Raw genomic sequence first — 18,220 nt, 5'->3', positions numbered from 1 at the left:
GAAAGTTGGACTGCAATCAAGTTCACGGAAAATGAGGTTAGTCCAGGCAATATTGAAGGTGATTTTTCAGCTGTGACCTCCTCTATAGCTGTAACTCTACTTTCTAAGGAAAAGTGTGAAATTGCTAAACACAGGACCGTCTCGGTTGAAGAACGGGGCCAGAAGATGAAGCTTCTCAAGTAATAAAGCTTTCCAATAATTGAGGACTGTTTCCTTTCATTTTTCATATTTTCTGTGTGCTCACTGATGCCCCTCACACTTACCTTGCACATATTTTGATATGACTTTTTTCTAATCATTCATCTTCTTTTTTTCTAACTGCTTTGAGAGTTTTGTACAATGTATTTTGGTCACATTCATCTTCTTCCCCAAATTTCTCACAGATAAAACTATCTTCCTGACCCAGCAAAAATTGTTTCCTTCTTTATTGTTGTTGTTGTGGTGGTGGTGGTGGTTATAAACTCATTAAGTCCAATGTCTTCTGTTCATATACCTTTAGATGTGTGGCCTTCTTCTCGAAAATGGTCCACCTACCATGGGCCACAGCTTTAAAGAAAACATTCTCAACCATTATCAATTACCAATACCCTCTCAGCAGATTTGTGCAAATTGCTTTTAGCAACAGAAGGAAACTAATACAAAACTATCTACTCCTCTTGGTAGTTTGACTCCCAATACGGTGGTGCTTTGTCTGGTACTTTGATGATGCATGTGTGTTTTGAAAATTTGAAAAAGCTCCAAACTCCAACATGTGTATGAGATAAACAAACAAAAGATTCATCCTTTCTACCTCAGTGTAGGCTGTATTGATCACCCTGATATTCTCAAATAATGACACTGTTTAGAATCAGCTGATGAGCAGTCCATACTTCCACTGCACTCAGCAGCAGATTGCACTGCTCAGCAACCACCCAGCCCCGCAGACCTGCCTGTGTCCCAGGAGGGCTGTTCTAACCAGGGACACAGGGGAACTTGTTCAAAATAGAAAAACAACTCTCCCTGCCTCTCTGGAGGCTTTCTTTAACCTGAGACACAAAGCTCCACCTGCCACCTGGGAGGCCTGCTCCACTAAGGGAAATCTAGGCCAACTAAAACCAGGCACAAAAAAATGGTGAAAGGCAAGCGCAGAATGTAAACACCAGAAACCAATGCAACAAGGCACCATCAAAACCCACCTCTCCTATTACAGCAAGCCCTGGATATCTCATGAAAATGATAGAGGCCTCTAAATAGGATAAAAATATTTAATTCCCTTGAAGAAATACATGAAAATACATTAAACAGATGAAACTCTAAAAGAGGAAACAAATAGATAAAGAAATACAGGAAAATACTATCAAAGACATGAAGATAATGAACAAAACAATTCAAACCCCAATAGCTGAAATAGAACAAAAAAAAAAAAACAAATTCAGGCAACTCCAGAGATGGAAAACCTAGGAAAGAGAACAGGATTTATGGATACAAGTATTCCAACAGAATAAGAGACAAAAGAGAGAATCTCAGACATAAACGATACTAAGGAAGAAATTGTTAACAGTGGTCAAAGAAAATGTCAAGTGTAAAAAGTTCCTAACCCAAAACATCTGGGAAATTCAGGATACAATAAAAAGACCAAACCTAAGAATAATAGGAGAGGAAGAAGATTTGCTGTTCACCTTCTTCAACAAAACTATAGAAGAAAACTTCCCTAACCTGAAGAAAGAGAGGGTCATAAATGTACAAGAAGCCAATAAAACACCAAATAGATTGATCCAGAAAAAAAAAATCTTCCTGCCACATAATAGTCAAAACTCTAAATTTACAGAAGAAAGAAAGAATATTAAAAGCTGAAGGGAAAAGGGACAAATAACAAAAAGGGGAGACCTATCAGAATTATGCCTGACTTTTCAACAAAGACTCTAAAAGTCAGATGATACTGGACATATATTTTCAGACCCTATGAGACCACAGATGCCTACTATAGAATACTATAACCAGCAAAACTCTCAATCACCATAAATGGAGAAACCAAGATATTCCATGACAAACCAAATTTAAATAATATCTGCTAATCCAGTCTTACAAAGGATACTAGAAGAAAAATTCCAACACAAGGAGGGTAACTACACCCAAGAAAACACAAGAAATTAATCATCTCACAACAAACCCCCCAAAAAAGTATCACACATAGTCCACCTTCAAAAACAAAAATAAAAAGTAACAATCATTGGTCATGAATATTCCTCAACATCAACGGACTCACTTTACAAATAAAATGGCAAAGACTAAGAGATGGTATACATGAACATAATCCATCATCCTTCTACATACAAGAAACACAGCAACAAAAGTAGACACTAACTCAGAGTAAAGGACTACAAAGAGGATTTCCAGGCAAATAGTCCAAAAGAGCAGGCTGGAGTAGCCATGCTAATATCTAATAAAATAGACTTTGACCCAAAAGTAATCAAAAGAGATGGGAAAGGACACTTCATACTCATCTAAGTAAATTTCCACCACGATGAAGTCCAAACATCCATGTCCCAAATGCAAGAGGATTCATATTAACAAAAGAAACTATATTAAAGCTCAAAATACACATTGAAACTCATAAAATAATAGCGAGACTGCAACACCCCACTCTTACAAATGGGCAAGTGATAGACGAAACAGACTAAACTCAAATTAACAAAAGTTCAAAAACAAGTGGATTTAACAAATACCTACAGAACATTTCACCCCAAACAAAAGAATATACGTGCTTCTCAGCAACTCACAGAAACTTCTCCAAAATGGACCAAAAACAAAAATCACAGATACAGAAGATTGAAACTACCCCTTGCATTCTAGCAGATCACCAGAGAGTAAGGCTGAACTTCAACAGAAAGCCCATTTATTCATGGACACTGAACAACTTTCCACTCAATGATAACTTGGTCAGGGAAGAGATAAAGAAATTAAAGATTTTCCAGAATTGAAGGAAAATGAAGGTAAAACATATTTAAACTTATGGGACACAATGAAACCAGTGTAAAGAGGAAAATTTATAACATTAAGTGACTTCAGAAAGAAATTAGAGAGCTCTCATATTAGCAACTTTACATCATGCCTCAAAACTCTAGAACAAAACAAAGCAAAGAGACCCAAGAGGGGACAGGAAATAATAAAACTCAGAGTTGAAATCAACCAATTTGAAACTAAGCGAACAAGACAACGAATCAACAAAACCAACTGCTGGTGCTTTGAGAAAATCAACAAGATAGACAACCCTTAGCGAAACTAATTAAAGACACAGAGACAGTATCCAGAAAGCAAAGCAGAGGCCTAACAGCAAAAACTTAGGAAATTCAAAAAATCAGCAAGTCATACTTTGAAAGCCCATACTCAACAAAATTGGAAAATATACAGGAAATAGATGACTTTCTAGAGAGATATCATGTACCAAAGTTACAATGAAAATCAGGTAAACAGTCCCATAACCCCTAAGGAAATATAAGCAGTATTAAAAATTAAAAAAATAAAATAAAATCCCGGAACTTGGATGGTTTTAGTGTAGAATTCTACCAGACTTTCGAAGAGGACCTAATAACCTTAACCATTCCACAGAATAGAAACAGAAGGAACATTACTTAATGCATTCTATGAGGCCACAGTTACCCAGATACTTAAACCATAAGAATGAACAAAGAGAATTTCAGACCAGTTTCGTGTATGAACATCTAAGCAAAAATACTGAAATTCTTGCAAACCAAATCAAAGAACACATCAAGACCATCATTCACCACGATCAAGCAGGCTTAATCACTGTTCTATGTATGAAATTCCATCAACATAATGCACTACGTAAACAAACTCAAAAAAGTCACACGATCGTCTTAGTAAATGCTGAGAAAGCCGTAGACAAAATACAACACACCTTCTGGTTAAAAGGCTTTGAGAAATTATGAATTCAAGGCACATACCTTAACATAATAAAAGCAATACACAGCAAGTCAACATTAAATTAAATCAAAAACTCGAAGCAATCTTCCTAAATCTGGGACGAGACTGCCCACTTGTTCCCTATGTATTTAATATAGCACTTTGAGTTCTAGCTAGAGCAATAAGACACAAAAAGGAGATCAAGGAAATGCAAATTGAAAAGGAGAAGTCAAGGTGTTGTGTGTAATAATTACAAAATCAATCCACGCTATCGCTTCTCTCTGTACCCAGAGGCCTCCCCACACCCATGGTTAACCCCATGTGGCTTCTGCCCAACTTCTTCCTGTTATTTTGCATTCCGAGTTATCCCACAACTGGCTGCTGCAGAACTCACTCAACAATCCCAAATTTTCACAGCTATCTGGGGGCACACTCTCACCAGCCTTCACTCTGCTTGCTACCTTTCCCCTGAAGCTCAGTACTCATGCAATCTTCCCATTCTAAAGCCTGATCAAATTCAGCCTTGGCTATGTTCTCATTTATATAAACGATCCATAGTCTAAGAAAGAAATTAGAGGGACATCCTCCCCCCTTCACAATATCCACAAATGATATAAATATCTTGGTGTAACTCCAAGCAAGCATGTGAAAGACCTGTTTGACAAGAAGTTTGCTACCCTGAAGAAACAAATCGAAGAAGTCGCAGAGGATGAAAAGATCTCCCATGCTCATGGATTAGCAAGGAAATGACAATCTTGCCAAAAGTGGTCTACAGATTCAATGCAATGTCCATTAAAATTTCAACAGAATCTTTTTACAGGCCTTGAAAAAGCTATTGTCAACTTCATACAGAAAACCCCAAAACCCAGGATAACCAAAACAATCCTGAATAAAAATCCTTCTGGAGGAATCACCATCCTTGACCTTAAGCTCTTCTACACAGAAATAGTGATAAAAAACTTCATGGTGTTAATACAGAGATTGACAGGTTAATCAATGGAATAGAATCAGTACCCAGAAAAAAAACCCACATACATACAGACACTCGAGTTTTTGACAAAGAAACCAAAACCATACACTGGAATAAAGAACACATCTTTACCAAATAATGCTGGTGATCTACATATAGAAGAATGCAAATTGATCTATATGTCTCACCCTCCACAAAGCTCAAATCCAAATGGATCAAGGACTTCAACATTAAAACCAGGTACACTGATTCTAATAGAAACTAGAGAAAGTGGGAATTTGCTTTGAACCCATTGGCCCAGGAGAAAATTTCCTAAATAAAGCACCAACGGTTCAGGGTCTAATATCAACAATTGATAAGTGGGACCTCATGAAACTGAAAAGCTTCTGTAAGGCAAAGGACACTGTCAACTGGATAAAATGGCAGCCTACAGATTAGGAAAATATCTTTGATAACCTTATATCTAATAGTGGGCTAATATCCAAAATATATAAAGAATTCAATAAGTTATAGTCCAAAAAAATCCCAATTTTAAAAATGGGGTACAAAGTTAAACAGAAATTTCTCAATAGAGGAATCTTGAATGGCCAACAAGCGCTTAAATGAATAACATCATCAGTCATCAGAGCAATGCAAATCACCTTGCACCAATCAGAGTGGCTAGGATCAAAAACTCAAGTGACAGCAGGTGCTGGAGAGGATGTGTAGAAATGGGAACACTCCTTCATTCCCGGTGGGCTCACAAATTCATACAATGACTCTGGAAATCAATCTGGGGGTTTCTCAAAACATACGGAAATAGTTCTATTTGAAGTCCCAGCTATACAACTCCTGGGCATGAACCTAAAAGATGCTCTGCCACGCCACAAATACATGGTATCCATTATGTTCAGAGCAGCTCTTTCCAAAATAGCCAAAAACTGGAACCAGTTCAGATGTCTCTCAACAGAAGAATGGATACATGTAGGGCTCTGGCGCCTGGAGGGCTCATCAGGGCAATCTCTGGCCATGAAGAGCTAGGTGTGTGGGCTCAGGTGAGGGGAGAGAGAACTCTCCTCAGGGAGAGGGGATTGCTTCAGCGGCCCCCAGCTGCAGGCCCTGCCCCAACCTCCATTTCTGCTGCCTGCAGCTTGGGTTGCTCACCCTGCTGAGCCAGCAGGAAACTGACTAGCCAGTGAGGGCTGCAGGGGAGTGATTTCAGGGATAACAGATCTTTTCCCCAAGCCGTGGTGTTACAGCTCTTAAGACAGAAGTTTTCAGACAATGGAATAATATCTGCGCACTTTTAATTCTGAACAGGACAGTTAAATAGTTTTTTGGATGGATCAAACCTCATCTACATATTCTGGGTCATGGTCCTGTTTTTATGACTGATCTGTCTTGAGCCTACATGACCTGTGGTCATGCCTTCACCTGTAGAGGAGGGCCTTGGGGCATTGCTCTATGTGACTGGTCTGTCTCTAACCTTTCTATAGGGGTTTGTGGGGGGGCTGCAACTAGTAATACCCTGATCTGGAAGGCCTACTGTCCCTTTTAGGGTCCCCCCCCGCCAGGGATTCGATCTGTCTCAACCAGGAATCAGGGTACCTGTCACTTCCTGCCCCCCCCACAGATACAGAAAATGTGTTTCATTAACCAATGGATTACTATACGGCTATTAAAAACACAGCCATCCTGAATTTTGCGGGCAATGCAATGGAACTAGAAAATACCATCCGAGTGAGGTAACATATACCTAAAAGGACATGCCTGGTATGTACTCGCTTAAAGCTGTATATGAGCCAAAAAGTACAGAAAATCCATGATATGCCCCACAGATTCAAAGAAATTAAACAAATTAATATTTAAATCCCACCTAGAAGGGGGAACAAAACAGTCATGGAGGGCAGAGGAAGGGAGAAGGGAACGAGAAGGAAATAGGGGGCTGAATCAGGTATGGGGAGAGACAAGGGAATAGACCCACAGGACCATGAGAATTAATGAAAATATGAAGAGGATGGGGTCAGGGGATCTCTAAGTAGTTACAGAGACCTGGGATAGAGGAGGCTCCCAGGATTCAATGTGGGTGTCCTTAGACAAAATGCTTAACAGTGGGTTCTGTATGGGTCCTGAAGAGACCAACTCCGGTAATCAGAAAGGACCCCCAGTGGAAAGATGGGAACTCCAACCCACCTACACAACTTTCGACCCAAAATTGCTCCTGTCTAAAAGAAATGCAGGAATAAAAACGGAGCAAACACTGAAGGAAGGGCTGATCAGTGACTGACCCAACTTGAGATCCATTCCATGGGCTGACATCAGCTCCTGACACTACGTCTAATACTAAGTTGTGCTGGCAGACATGAGCCTAACATGGTTGTCCTCTGAGAGGCTCTACCCAGTAGCTGACTGGAAGAGATGCAGATACCCACTACCAAGCATGGAGTGAGGTCTAGGATGCCTATGTAAGAGCTAGTGCAAGGATTAAAGGAACTGAAAGGGTGGCAACCCCACAGGGAGACCAACAGTGTCAGCTAACCCGAGAGTTCCCAGAGATTGAACCACCAACCAAAGAGCTTAGAAGGGCTGCTCCAAGACCCCAACACATAGGATAGGATGCTCCTAATTCTGGGTAGACTTGATTCTCCAGGATAGTAGGATACTCAGGGTGGTACCCTCTCAGAAGTGAAGGGGACTAGGGAACAGGCAAACTCTGCAATGGTGTACCAGGAGGCAGGCAGCACTTGGGATGTAAATAAATAAAATAACTAATTAATAAAAATTGCGTGATATTGATTTTTGACAAAGGAGCCAAAACCATCCAATGGAAAAAAGATAGCATTTTCAGCAAATGGTGCTGGTTCAACTGGAGGTCAACATGTAGAAGAATGCAGATTGATCCATGCTTATCACCCTGTACAAAGCTTAAGTCCAAGTGGATCAAGGACCTCCACATGAAACCTGATACACTCAAACTAATAGAAGAAAAACTAGGGAAGCATCTGGAACACATGGGCACTGGAAAAAATTTCCTGAACAAAACACCAATGGCTTATGCTCTAAGATCAAGAATCGACAAATGGGATCTCATAAAACTGCAAAGCTTCTGTAAGGCAAAGGACACTGTGGTTAGGACAAATCGGCAACCAACAGATTGAGAAAAGATTTTTACCAATCCTACAACAGATAGAGGCCTTATATCCAAAATATACAAAGAACTCAAGAAGTTAGACCGCAGGGAGACAAATAACCCTATTAAAAAATGGGGTTCAGAGCTAAACAAACAATTCACAGCTGAGGAATGCCGAATGGCTGAGAAACACCTAAAGAAATGTTCAACATCTTTAGTCATAAGGGAAATGCAAATCAAAACAACCCTGAGATTTCACCTCACACCAGTGAGAATGGCTAAGATCAAAAACTCAGGTGACAGCAGATGCTGGCGAGGATGTGGAGAAAGAGGAACACTCCTCCATTGTTGGTGGGATTGCAGACTGGTAAAACCATTCTGGAAATCAGTCTGGAGGTTCCTCAGAAAATTGGACATTGAACTGCCTGAGGATCCAGCTATACCTCTCTTGGGCATATACCCAAAAGATGCCCCAACATATAAAAGAGACACGTGCTCCACTACGTTCATCGCAGCCTTATTTATAATAGCCAGAAGCTGGAAAGAACCCAGATGCCCTTCAACAGAGGAATGGATACAGAAAATGTGGTACATCTACACAATGGAATATTACTCAGCTATCAAAAACAACGAGTTTATGAAATTCATAGGCAAATGGTTGGAACTGGAAAATATCATCCTGAGTGAGCTAACCCAATCACAGAAAGACATACATGGTATGCACTCACTGATAAGTGGCTATTAGCCCAAATGCTTGAATTACCCTAGATCCCTAGAACAAACGAAACTCAAGACGGATGATCAAAATGTGAATGCTTCACTCCTTCTCTAAAAGGGGAACAAGAATACCCTTGGCAGGGAATAGAGAGGCAAAGATTAAAACAGAGACAGAAGGAACACCCATTCAGAGCCTGCTCCACATGTGGCCCATACATATACAGCCACCCAATTAGACAAGATGGATGAAGCAAAGAAGTGCAGACCGACAGGAGCCGGATGTAGATCGCTCCTGAGAGACACAGCCAGAATACAGCAAATACAGAGGCGAATGCCAGCAGCAAACCACTGAACTGAGAATAGGACCCCCGTTGAAGGAATCAGAGAAAGAACTGGAAGAGCTTGAAGGGGCTTGAGACCCCATATGTACAACAATGCCAAGCAACCAGAGCTTCCAGGGACTAAGCCACTACCTAAAGTCTATACATGGACTGACCCTGGACTCTGACCTCATAGGTAGCAATGAATATCCTAGTAAGAGCACCAGTGGAAGGGGAATCCCTGGGTCCTGCTAAGACTGAACCCCCAGTGAACTGGACTGTTGGGGGGAGGGCGGCAATGGGGGAGGGTTGGGAGGGGAACACCCATAAGGAAGGGGAGGGGGGAGGGGGATGTTTGCCCGGAAACCAAAGAATTATTATTAAGTATTAAATAAATTAAAAAAATTGCATGATAATATTGTATGACTGTGATGCAGAACTGTTTATGTGGAAGGGTCAGTAGTACATAGGCAGAAAGACTTTTTATCTCAGAGCTTGCATGTACTCTTGGATGGGATAAATGGAACTAACAGAAGAATATCATTGTGTTCTGTTTGAGGGTTCATAAATGCAATTATGAGTGTGGATAACTTTAATACTGTTTGAATAAAAATGAGAAAGTTTGGACATTTTTTTAACCTAGGGATTAGATTTTATGATAAGATTGTTTTCCCAAATATAATAGATAGATAGATGATAGATAGATAGATAGATAGATAGATAGATAGATAGGGTATACACACATACATACATACATACATACATACATACATACATACATACATACAAACATAGATGTTGCAAAAATAACCTATGAATTGAATATGATGTAGCCTCAGGGTAAGAGTGATGAGTAAAGAAGCATGCCATGGGAGAAAACATTGAAAAATGATGTTTTCTATTGTCTGAGAGGTGTCAGTTTTCTATGTCACCATGACCATCAGCTTGGAATTGCAGGTGCAATCTGAGGAGTATGGGGTATGTGAGCATGAGCTGAGATTTGCAGATAACATCACGGATATTCTTCAGAAGAATTAGATCTACAAGGTGACAGGGAGACTGGCAAAAACAGAAGTAACAGATTTACATAGAGCCAAGATGCTAAGGCCCTCTTGCGGAATAGACTGAATCATTTAAAATAGTGATGAGACTTTGAAAGGAGAAAGAGAGAACTAAGAGGGTGGTTGTTGGAGACTCATGAACCTCCGAGTGAGTAGGTAAGGGGGCTCACCGAAGATAACAACAGTCTTCAGAGCACGAAGGAATGAAAGTCTAGACAGCAGCAGAGAAGAGCTGAGAGATTACAAACTCACAGCAGAGAGTGGGTAGGGGTGAGGTGGGAATCAAAGAACTGCAGAAAAATTAGATTCATTTAAACATTTGATTGGATGAAAAATTACATGCAAATTAAGTAGGTTGCATCATCATATAACCCAGTATAGCTCTTAGTCATCTGAGATATTTTGGTTCAGGGTGTATTTTGGATTGTGTGATTATTCAAGACACAAAAATGATCGCTCTTTGAAAACCTCATCCTCCCAAGACTTCTTATAAGCGAAAATTTCTTTTGCAAGAGTCTGAACTAATCTTGTTGCTTTTAGCTTCATGAAAGTTCAGTTTTTAAAAGGTACCCACTCTTTATTACATAAGAATAATCAGCAGTGCCTTGGCCTTAATCTCACTGGAAACAACAGTTTGATTTTCACTTCAGCTTATTTTCTTTGAAAATAAAAATACAGAATGAATGAATGAATGAATGAATGAATGAATGAAAGAAATACAGAAAAAATGCATTTAAGACAGATGCTTACTTTGTTATAACTGTGGCATTAGTGTGGAGATTAATGAATGTAATATAATGATAGGAGTGAAACTCAATCTAAAGTTGTAGTATATAGCTGTGTGTGCTTGTACATGTGTATGCATGTTTGTGTACATGTGAGCATTTGTGTACGTTAATATGCATGTGTGTATATTTTGTGTGTGTGTATTTACTTATATCTTCTTGATAAAAACATCATTTCCAAACATTATCATTTAATATTTGTCCAAAGTGTAGGTGTAGAGTGGAATAGAGATAAAATTTTATACTATAAATCCATCCAATTGTACCCAAATTGTGTGGACCTGTTTTTTTAAAACCCTGGTATTCTAAAATCAAGAAAAATATGTGTGTTCTAATATTCAGTTTCCTCAAAATACAACTGTAAAATATTCTAGACAAAAAAATGTTTAAAATTGTGAACAAAAAGCTATTTGAAAAGAGCATCGATGATTATATATTAACCTCCAGATAACATTTACTGAGCAATGAACCCAAGCAGAAGAAAAGGTTACAGCTCATTCTGTGAGGTGCTCCATTAGAGGTAAAGTTCTTTATTGGCAGCGTTTCAGGGGTCTCACTATCCAGGAATGGAAATCACTTACAAAGCTAGCTATGTGGTTCTTACAGACCCTTTAAAATGCCTTGAATCCCTGCTTTGAGCCATATTTTGTTTCTACGTACATGTACTTCTAATGAGCCATGTGGTGGCTTATTTTGATAGGATTTATCAACTCTATCATGGTAACTTTCACTAGAACACAATGACACGTATATATAACACATCAGTCTGCCCATTAACTTTCCTTACCTTCACTTTTCCCATACTTAATGCCCTGGTTCTTTCCTAATAGCCCCCTAACATTTCTATGTCTTCTTCCAGCCTTGTTTTCATGTATAGGTAAAAACAGACACTTGCATTTCTGTGTTTGGCTTGCTTTGTTCAAACATGAATGATCTCCAGTTCCATACATTTCTTGAAAAATGACCTGACACTATTTTTCTTCTGCTGTATTTATATAACCACATTTTTAAAATCCATTTGTTAGCAAGTGAGCAACTGGGCAGAGTCTGTAAATTGATGGTCTTCAATGGTTCCATCATGAACATGGATGGATTATAATTACAGTATTGATAATATGATAGTGAACATGGGTGTGCATGTTTCCCCACTATAAGCAGTCTTTGATTTTTTTTTCAAAAAAAAATGCACAAGGCGAGTGTAGCTCGATCATGCAAAGCAGGGATTGCTCTTCCAGAAGAACAGAGTTCAATTCCCAATACCTACAGGGCAGCCGACATTCATCAGTAACTCCAGTACCAGAGCATCTCACGATCTCTTTTGTCCCTTTGGACACTAAGAACATCTCATTATACATCTCATTGTACATGTAACACCTATACTCACACATAGCATAAAACTGATTTTTTTAAAATTATACAGTATTAATATTGAGACTCAACATTTAGGCATTTTATAAAACTTGAAAGTATGCAATTAGCTTATTTTAGGGATGCTGTAAAAAGAATATTCAACGAACCAAAGTTTATTGATTGCTCTTCAACAGAATTCTAGATATTTTTCATAAGGTCTTCAGTGTTTTCAGCTTGTAAAGTCCTGGGTTTTTAATTCCATTCACTGTGCAGTAACTACACAGGTGTGATATTAATGTAAGACATTAATAATACAAATAGCTCATCCATAGGCATCGAAATACATTTGGTGCTACTAGAGAAAAATCAATTTCTGCCCTGTGAAAAACAGGATTCCATACATTTTTACTTCCTTGTAGAAGATAAATCCATTCCCCAAATCCCTCTCAACATTCCTGGTTGTCCTTATGTTTCTCTCCTCCACACAATATTTCCATCCAAATGTAACATCTAATCCACAGTAATTTCAGTTAAATATTACCTTTAATGTATTATTCATTCCTTGAAATATAAAATAAACATTCTACTACTGAAATATGAAGTGTATTTAATATTATTTATAAATTTTTATATAGAGTATATATATGTATATGTGCATTGAGTGGGTAAAGAAAGAAGAAAGGTTTTTAATCTAATAAGTTTTATGAAAAAACAATAAATATTTGTTAGGTTTTCTACAAGAGTGTGTATGGACCAGCCCCAAGTCATATGGGTGTGTAATCAAGAACCAACACCATAGGAAGGTCATATATGTTAAAAGTTCATCTTTTTTACAACCATTAATGGAATCAATTTCACAATGTTTCATCCAAATGGTTATTTTTACTACAGTCAATGAATGGAAAGATCATTAAAAACATCTTGTTTAACTGGAAATTTAATATTTACTAAATATTCTTGTCTAATTGCAGTATATTTTCTTCTTAAAGTCATAATACAAATTTTAATGATAAATGGTTTTGTAAATCAATTCCTCCTTTCAAATTTTGAAAGTAGTTCAATGAAAACTATGAAATATTAAAAAAATTAATCAGAGCTAGGGGGATGACTCAATCACTAAAGGGTTTGCACTTGCATTTGGATAGCTACTACTCCCATGAAACGCTAGGCACAGCGTGCATATCTGCAACCCCAAAATGAGAGATACTGAGGCAGAAGAAGCCCCAAGGGCATAATTGGAAGCCTTGACAAACAAGTAAGTCCTAAGTTTAGTAAGATAGCCTGTCTCAAAAAGTAAAGAAGAGACTTATTCAGGAAAACATCCAGCCTGGATCTCAGGCTTCCATACATAAGTGCCACAAACTTGGACAAACATTTATCCAGGCAAACACACAAAAGGCTATGAAGGATAAAAGACGATAGCTGTGTTTGAAATATTGAATGCTTGCTGGATTTCATTTTAAAGTGCTAGCGTCACATACAGAATACCTAATGAATATAAACGACCTTCGTTTCAAATTAAGTTGGACCATTATGATAGGCTGACACATAGTTTTATCTGTGGGTCAACACATACAATGACTTTCATATTTATTATTTCATTTGATCGAGAGTCATGGGAAATGTTCTTACCAAAGAACATTCACAAGATTCATTGAGATTTGTTTTAAACTGAAACATATATTGAAGACAAAGCGTTTCGTGAGATAGGAAAGAGGCGATGAAATTTTTTCTAGGATGTGTATATTTTAAGGGTGCCTTTCAAGTGAGAAATATAAAGTAAATGTGAAACAAACACATATACGAATTGTAGTTCACGCCCTGAAAAGAAAAACTCTTCCAGGGCATGATTAGCTTCTGCATAATCAGGTGGTGATGTGTAGACAAGGGCTTGGGTGAGAACTATTTTATTTGAATACTGCCTTCACCAAAGCAAGGTTTTTACCTTGATTGTAAGTGCATAGCTACTTGTTACTTTGTGCATCACCAAATGTCGTTCCCCTGCTAAGTAGGATAAGATTAGCTGCCGAGACTGAGTTAAGATTAGAGACCATTTGTTAGACATTCTACGACCTCCATGTAAACTGGAGTGACTCTTCAAAACAGCATAGCCTCCCATCAAATATTCAAGGATAAGCCAATTAAATGGTGAACTATGCCCAACTTACTGCTAGTATATGCCTCAGAGGGAAAAATATTTGCTGTCAGGTCTGCCCACCTGCGCTTGATTTCTGTGAGGTACGTGGTAGAAAGAGAAAGGCAATTCTCAGAAGTTGTCCTCTGACCTCCAAATTTTCATCACATGTGCTCAGACATATAAATAAAAAGAATTGAATTGTAAAAAGCAAAGGGAGTGACGATGAAAAGTAGAGTTTGACCCTTCCGCAATTGTACATTGCTAGTGTATTTCAAAATCAACTTGTTTTAGGTGAACACTGCATGGGAGAATAAATACATTAGCAAAACCTCAATGCAGATTCATAGTATCAAGACCGAAGTATGAGTGCATCCAAATTTGGAAAGAAATATGACGTCGACTTTTTGGTTTCCTAATAGAAGTTAGCTGGAGTAACTTTAACATGGCAATAGAAGATAAAGGCATAAATATTTAATCTTTGTATGCTCATGCGTAATTAATCAAAGGTTGATAAGGAGTCATTACATTATTTAAGAATGATTCTCACAGTGCAGGTAGTGCCCATACCCAGCCTCTAATATAAATTATGCCATTAAATACAGTTTTCCCAACTGCATCTGCATCTGTCACAAAACATGTTTTCATTAGAATGGTGCAGAAGCATGTTCCAAAAGTCCAGGATCGTCTGAGGCCATTTGTATAAACTAGTTTGCATCAGCAACACAACGAAGAATAAGCCACAAAAATGTTCTGGGTACATTAATCTAGTAAAATTCAAACCATTCTGTACTGTAAGGATTCTAAAATAATCTGGTTTTACCATGTACACTGTAAGGCAATGCATTAAGGAACTTCTAATATGGTCACCAAACCTTGACAATTAGGCACCATGGAAAATACACTTGATTCAAAGTAGACCTAAAAGAATAAAATATTAAAACTATGATTAAGACCTGCTTGAAGTATGATGAGGTGTCTTGAGAGCAATATGTCTTAATGGGTAAGTGAACAGTTTCCAGCTGGCACATGTCCCACCCAGTTGAAATCTATTACCGTCATTTATTTTTGGCTTAAATCCACTTGAATCACAAAAGTTTGTGGACAAATCCTTTAATAACAATAATATAAATAGAAATATATTCACAAATTATAAAATGCTAACTTCAGGACACTAAGATGATATAACAAAGAAAACAGAGGGCTACCGTGGAAGCTATTCATTCAAATGGACATTTTCTTTCAAATGGTTTAGTACTGCAATTCCTCATTCTAAAACATCAGACATTTGTATCATTTAATATGTTTCAATATTCTTCACTCGCATACAAGACTGGTAAGAAAGTCACATATTCATTAGTTTCTAAGATATTTTTAAATTAATAATATCCCTGATACAGACTTAACTAATCAAGGTTGGTTTTTACAGTAAGGAAGGAGTTTTTCGAAGGAATTTATCATTTTAGTAAAATAGGACTGCTTTGGGAGTTTTTTGAAAAGCTGGAATTAAAGCAAAAGCTGTTTTGCAGTTGTTCACAGACCTTGATCTGCTGCCCTGCCCTGAAGCAGCCATTGTGAAGCTTTAGCCTTGGGTTTTATATCCACCATAAAGGCATTGTCCGGGACAAACAAAAGTAGCCGGAGAGGACTTTCAGTAAGACGACTCAGCCATAACACTTTTTCATGACGCCTACCATTATGTAGACTCTCTGTCAGTGCTGGAGGCTGGCACTGTCCACTTGTCTTAAGTGGTAAAAGGATAAAATGCACAGTCCTTTTCATTTTCATTTCAAACACTTAAATTATTAGATGGATTGATAGGTGATAGATGGATGATAGATGATGGACAAGTTGATATAGATAGATGATAGATAATAGATATAAATAGATGATTGATAGATGGATGATAGATAAACACTACTTGATAGATAAACAGATATGATACATAAATTGACAACAGATGAGAGAGGAGATAGTTAAATACATCTATGTATTTATAGATAACAGGTAGATAGATTATAGATAATTGATAACAAATTTTATTCTACTTCCTTTTTCAATAATTTGGGAAATTACAATTAATAATATATGAATAAAATAAACTTAATAGAACATATACAGCTATTTTTCTTCCTAATAAACTTCAGACCAATTGCCTAGAGATCAGATTTGTTTCAGAATTTCCAGGTCAAGTTGTTTCTGTCCTGCCCTTCAGAGATCCCCATACAGATGCTGTCCACACTTATGGCCACTAAGGCTCTGAAGGCTGCTCACCATATATATATATATATATGTATATATATACATATATATATATATATACATATATATATATATATATCCATGAAGAAAAGGGAAAGGGGGAGGGCAGTTCAGATATGGGAGGAGATGAGGAAATACAGAGGATCAGGAATTTGAAAGTAGGTGTATAACAGTAGGGGAAGGGAACTGGGGTTAACCACTAGAAAGTCCCACATGCCAGGGACCCCAACAGATTCCCAGGATCCAACAGGAAGCCAAAATACCCAACAAAGGGGAGATAGAACCTGTAGAGACCACATCCAGTGGATAGGCACAACCTCCGGTTTAGGGATGTTGCCATCCACCCATCTCACAAATATTAATCCAGAATTCCTCCTGTCAAAAATGCAGGGACAAAGAGTGGAGCAGAAACTGAAGGAAAGGCCATCCAAAGACTGTCCCATCTAGGGGGTCCACCTTATCTAATGACACCAAACCCAGACACTATTGCTGATGCCAAGAAGTGCTTACTGAGAGGGGCCTGGTATAGCTGTCCCCTGAGATGATTTGCCAGAGCAAGAGCAATACAGATGGATGCGGATGTACACTGCCAAACATTGGACTGAGCAAGGGGACCCCGATGAAGGAGTTTGGGCAAGGACTGTAAGAGCTGAAGTGGTTTGCAACTCCATAGGAAGATCAACAATATCAATCAACCAGATCTCCCAAAGCTCCCAGGGACTAAACCACCCACCAAAGTGTACAGGATATCTGGCATAGAATTGCCTTATCTGGCATCATTGGGAGGAGAGTCCTTTGGTACTGTGGAGGCTTGATGACCCAGGGTGATGACCCAGCTTGATGACTCATCAAGCTGGGGCACTGAGGCAGGAGTGGGTAGGCAGGTGGAGTAGCATCCCTATAGAGGTACCGAGGAGGGAAGGGATAGGGAGCTTGTGGAGGGGAAACTGGGAAGAGGGATAACACTTGAAATGCAAGTAAATAAAATAACCAATAAAAATGAAATAGAAAGAAAAATACGAATTGCTAAGCATTGATCCTCCTATTGTTGCAGTGTTCAGAGCTTGAGGCCTGCTGAAAGAACACTATAAACTTGGAAACAAAGTCTTTATGGTGTAAACATCATATCTGGCTATATATAAGGAGAAGGGCTGCTTTATATGGAGGAAATTTTATACCAGGGAAAATACAGCAGATCTTGGTCACAGAATCGTAATCAAATTTAGAGTAAATCATAATAGTCTGAATCTATTTCCTTGATGCACACAACATTCACAAATGTCCACACATAATATGAAATAAAAAATTGATTTACTTAAGATATATTATGGGTTCAGATGCAGATATGTGTGTAATACACCCTGTATATATGTATGTATGTATGCATGTATATATGCTTCACATGTGTTGTGATTATCAACATTGTAGTTAGAATAATCTTCTTTTAAATTTTTTGCAATAATAATTTATTTTTTGCTTTATTTCTTAATGCATAATATTGTCATTATATCTGGAAGGTTATTCAAATGTACTTAATCTCTTTGGCCACTAATTAATATTTCAGCATTTTTGAGATATTTCAATATTTAATTCTTTTACACCATTTTTG

This window comes from Rattus norvegicus, chromosome 20 (genome assembly GCF_036323735.1).
Source record: "Rattus norvegicus strain BN/NHsdMcwi chromosome 20, GRCr8, whole genome shotgun sequence".
NCBI lineage: Eukaryota > Metazoa > Chordata > Mammalia > Rodentia > Muridae > Rattus > Rattus norvegicus.
The sequence above is the reverse complement of the archived record's forward strand: the minus strand, read 5'-3'. Positions refer to the sequence as shown.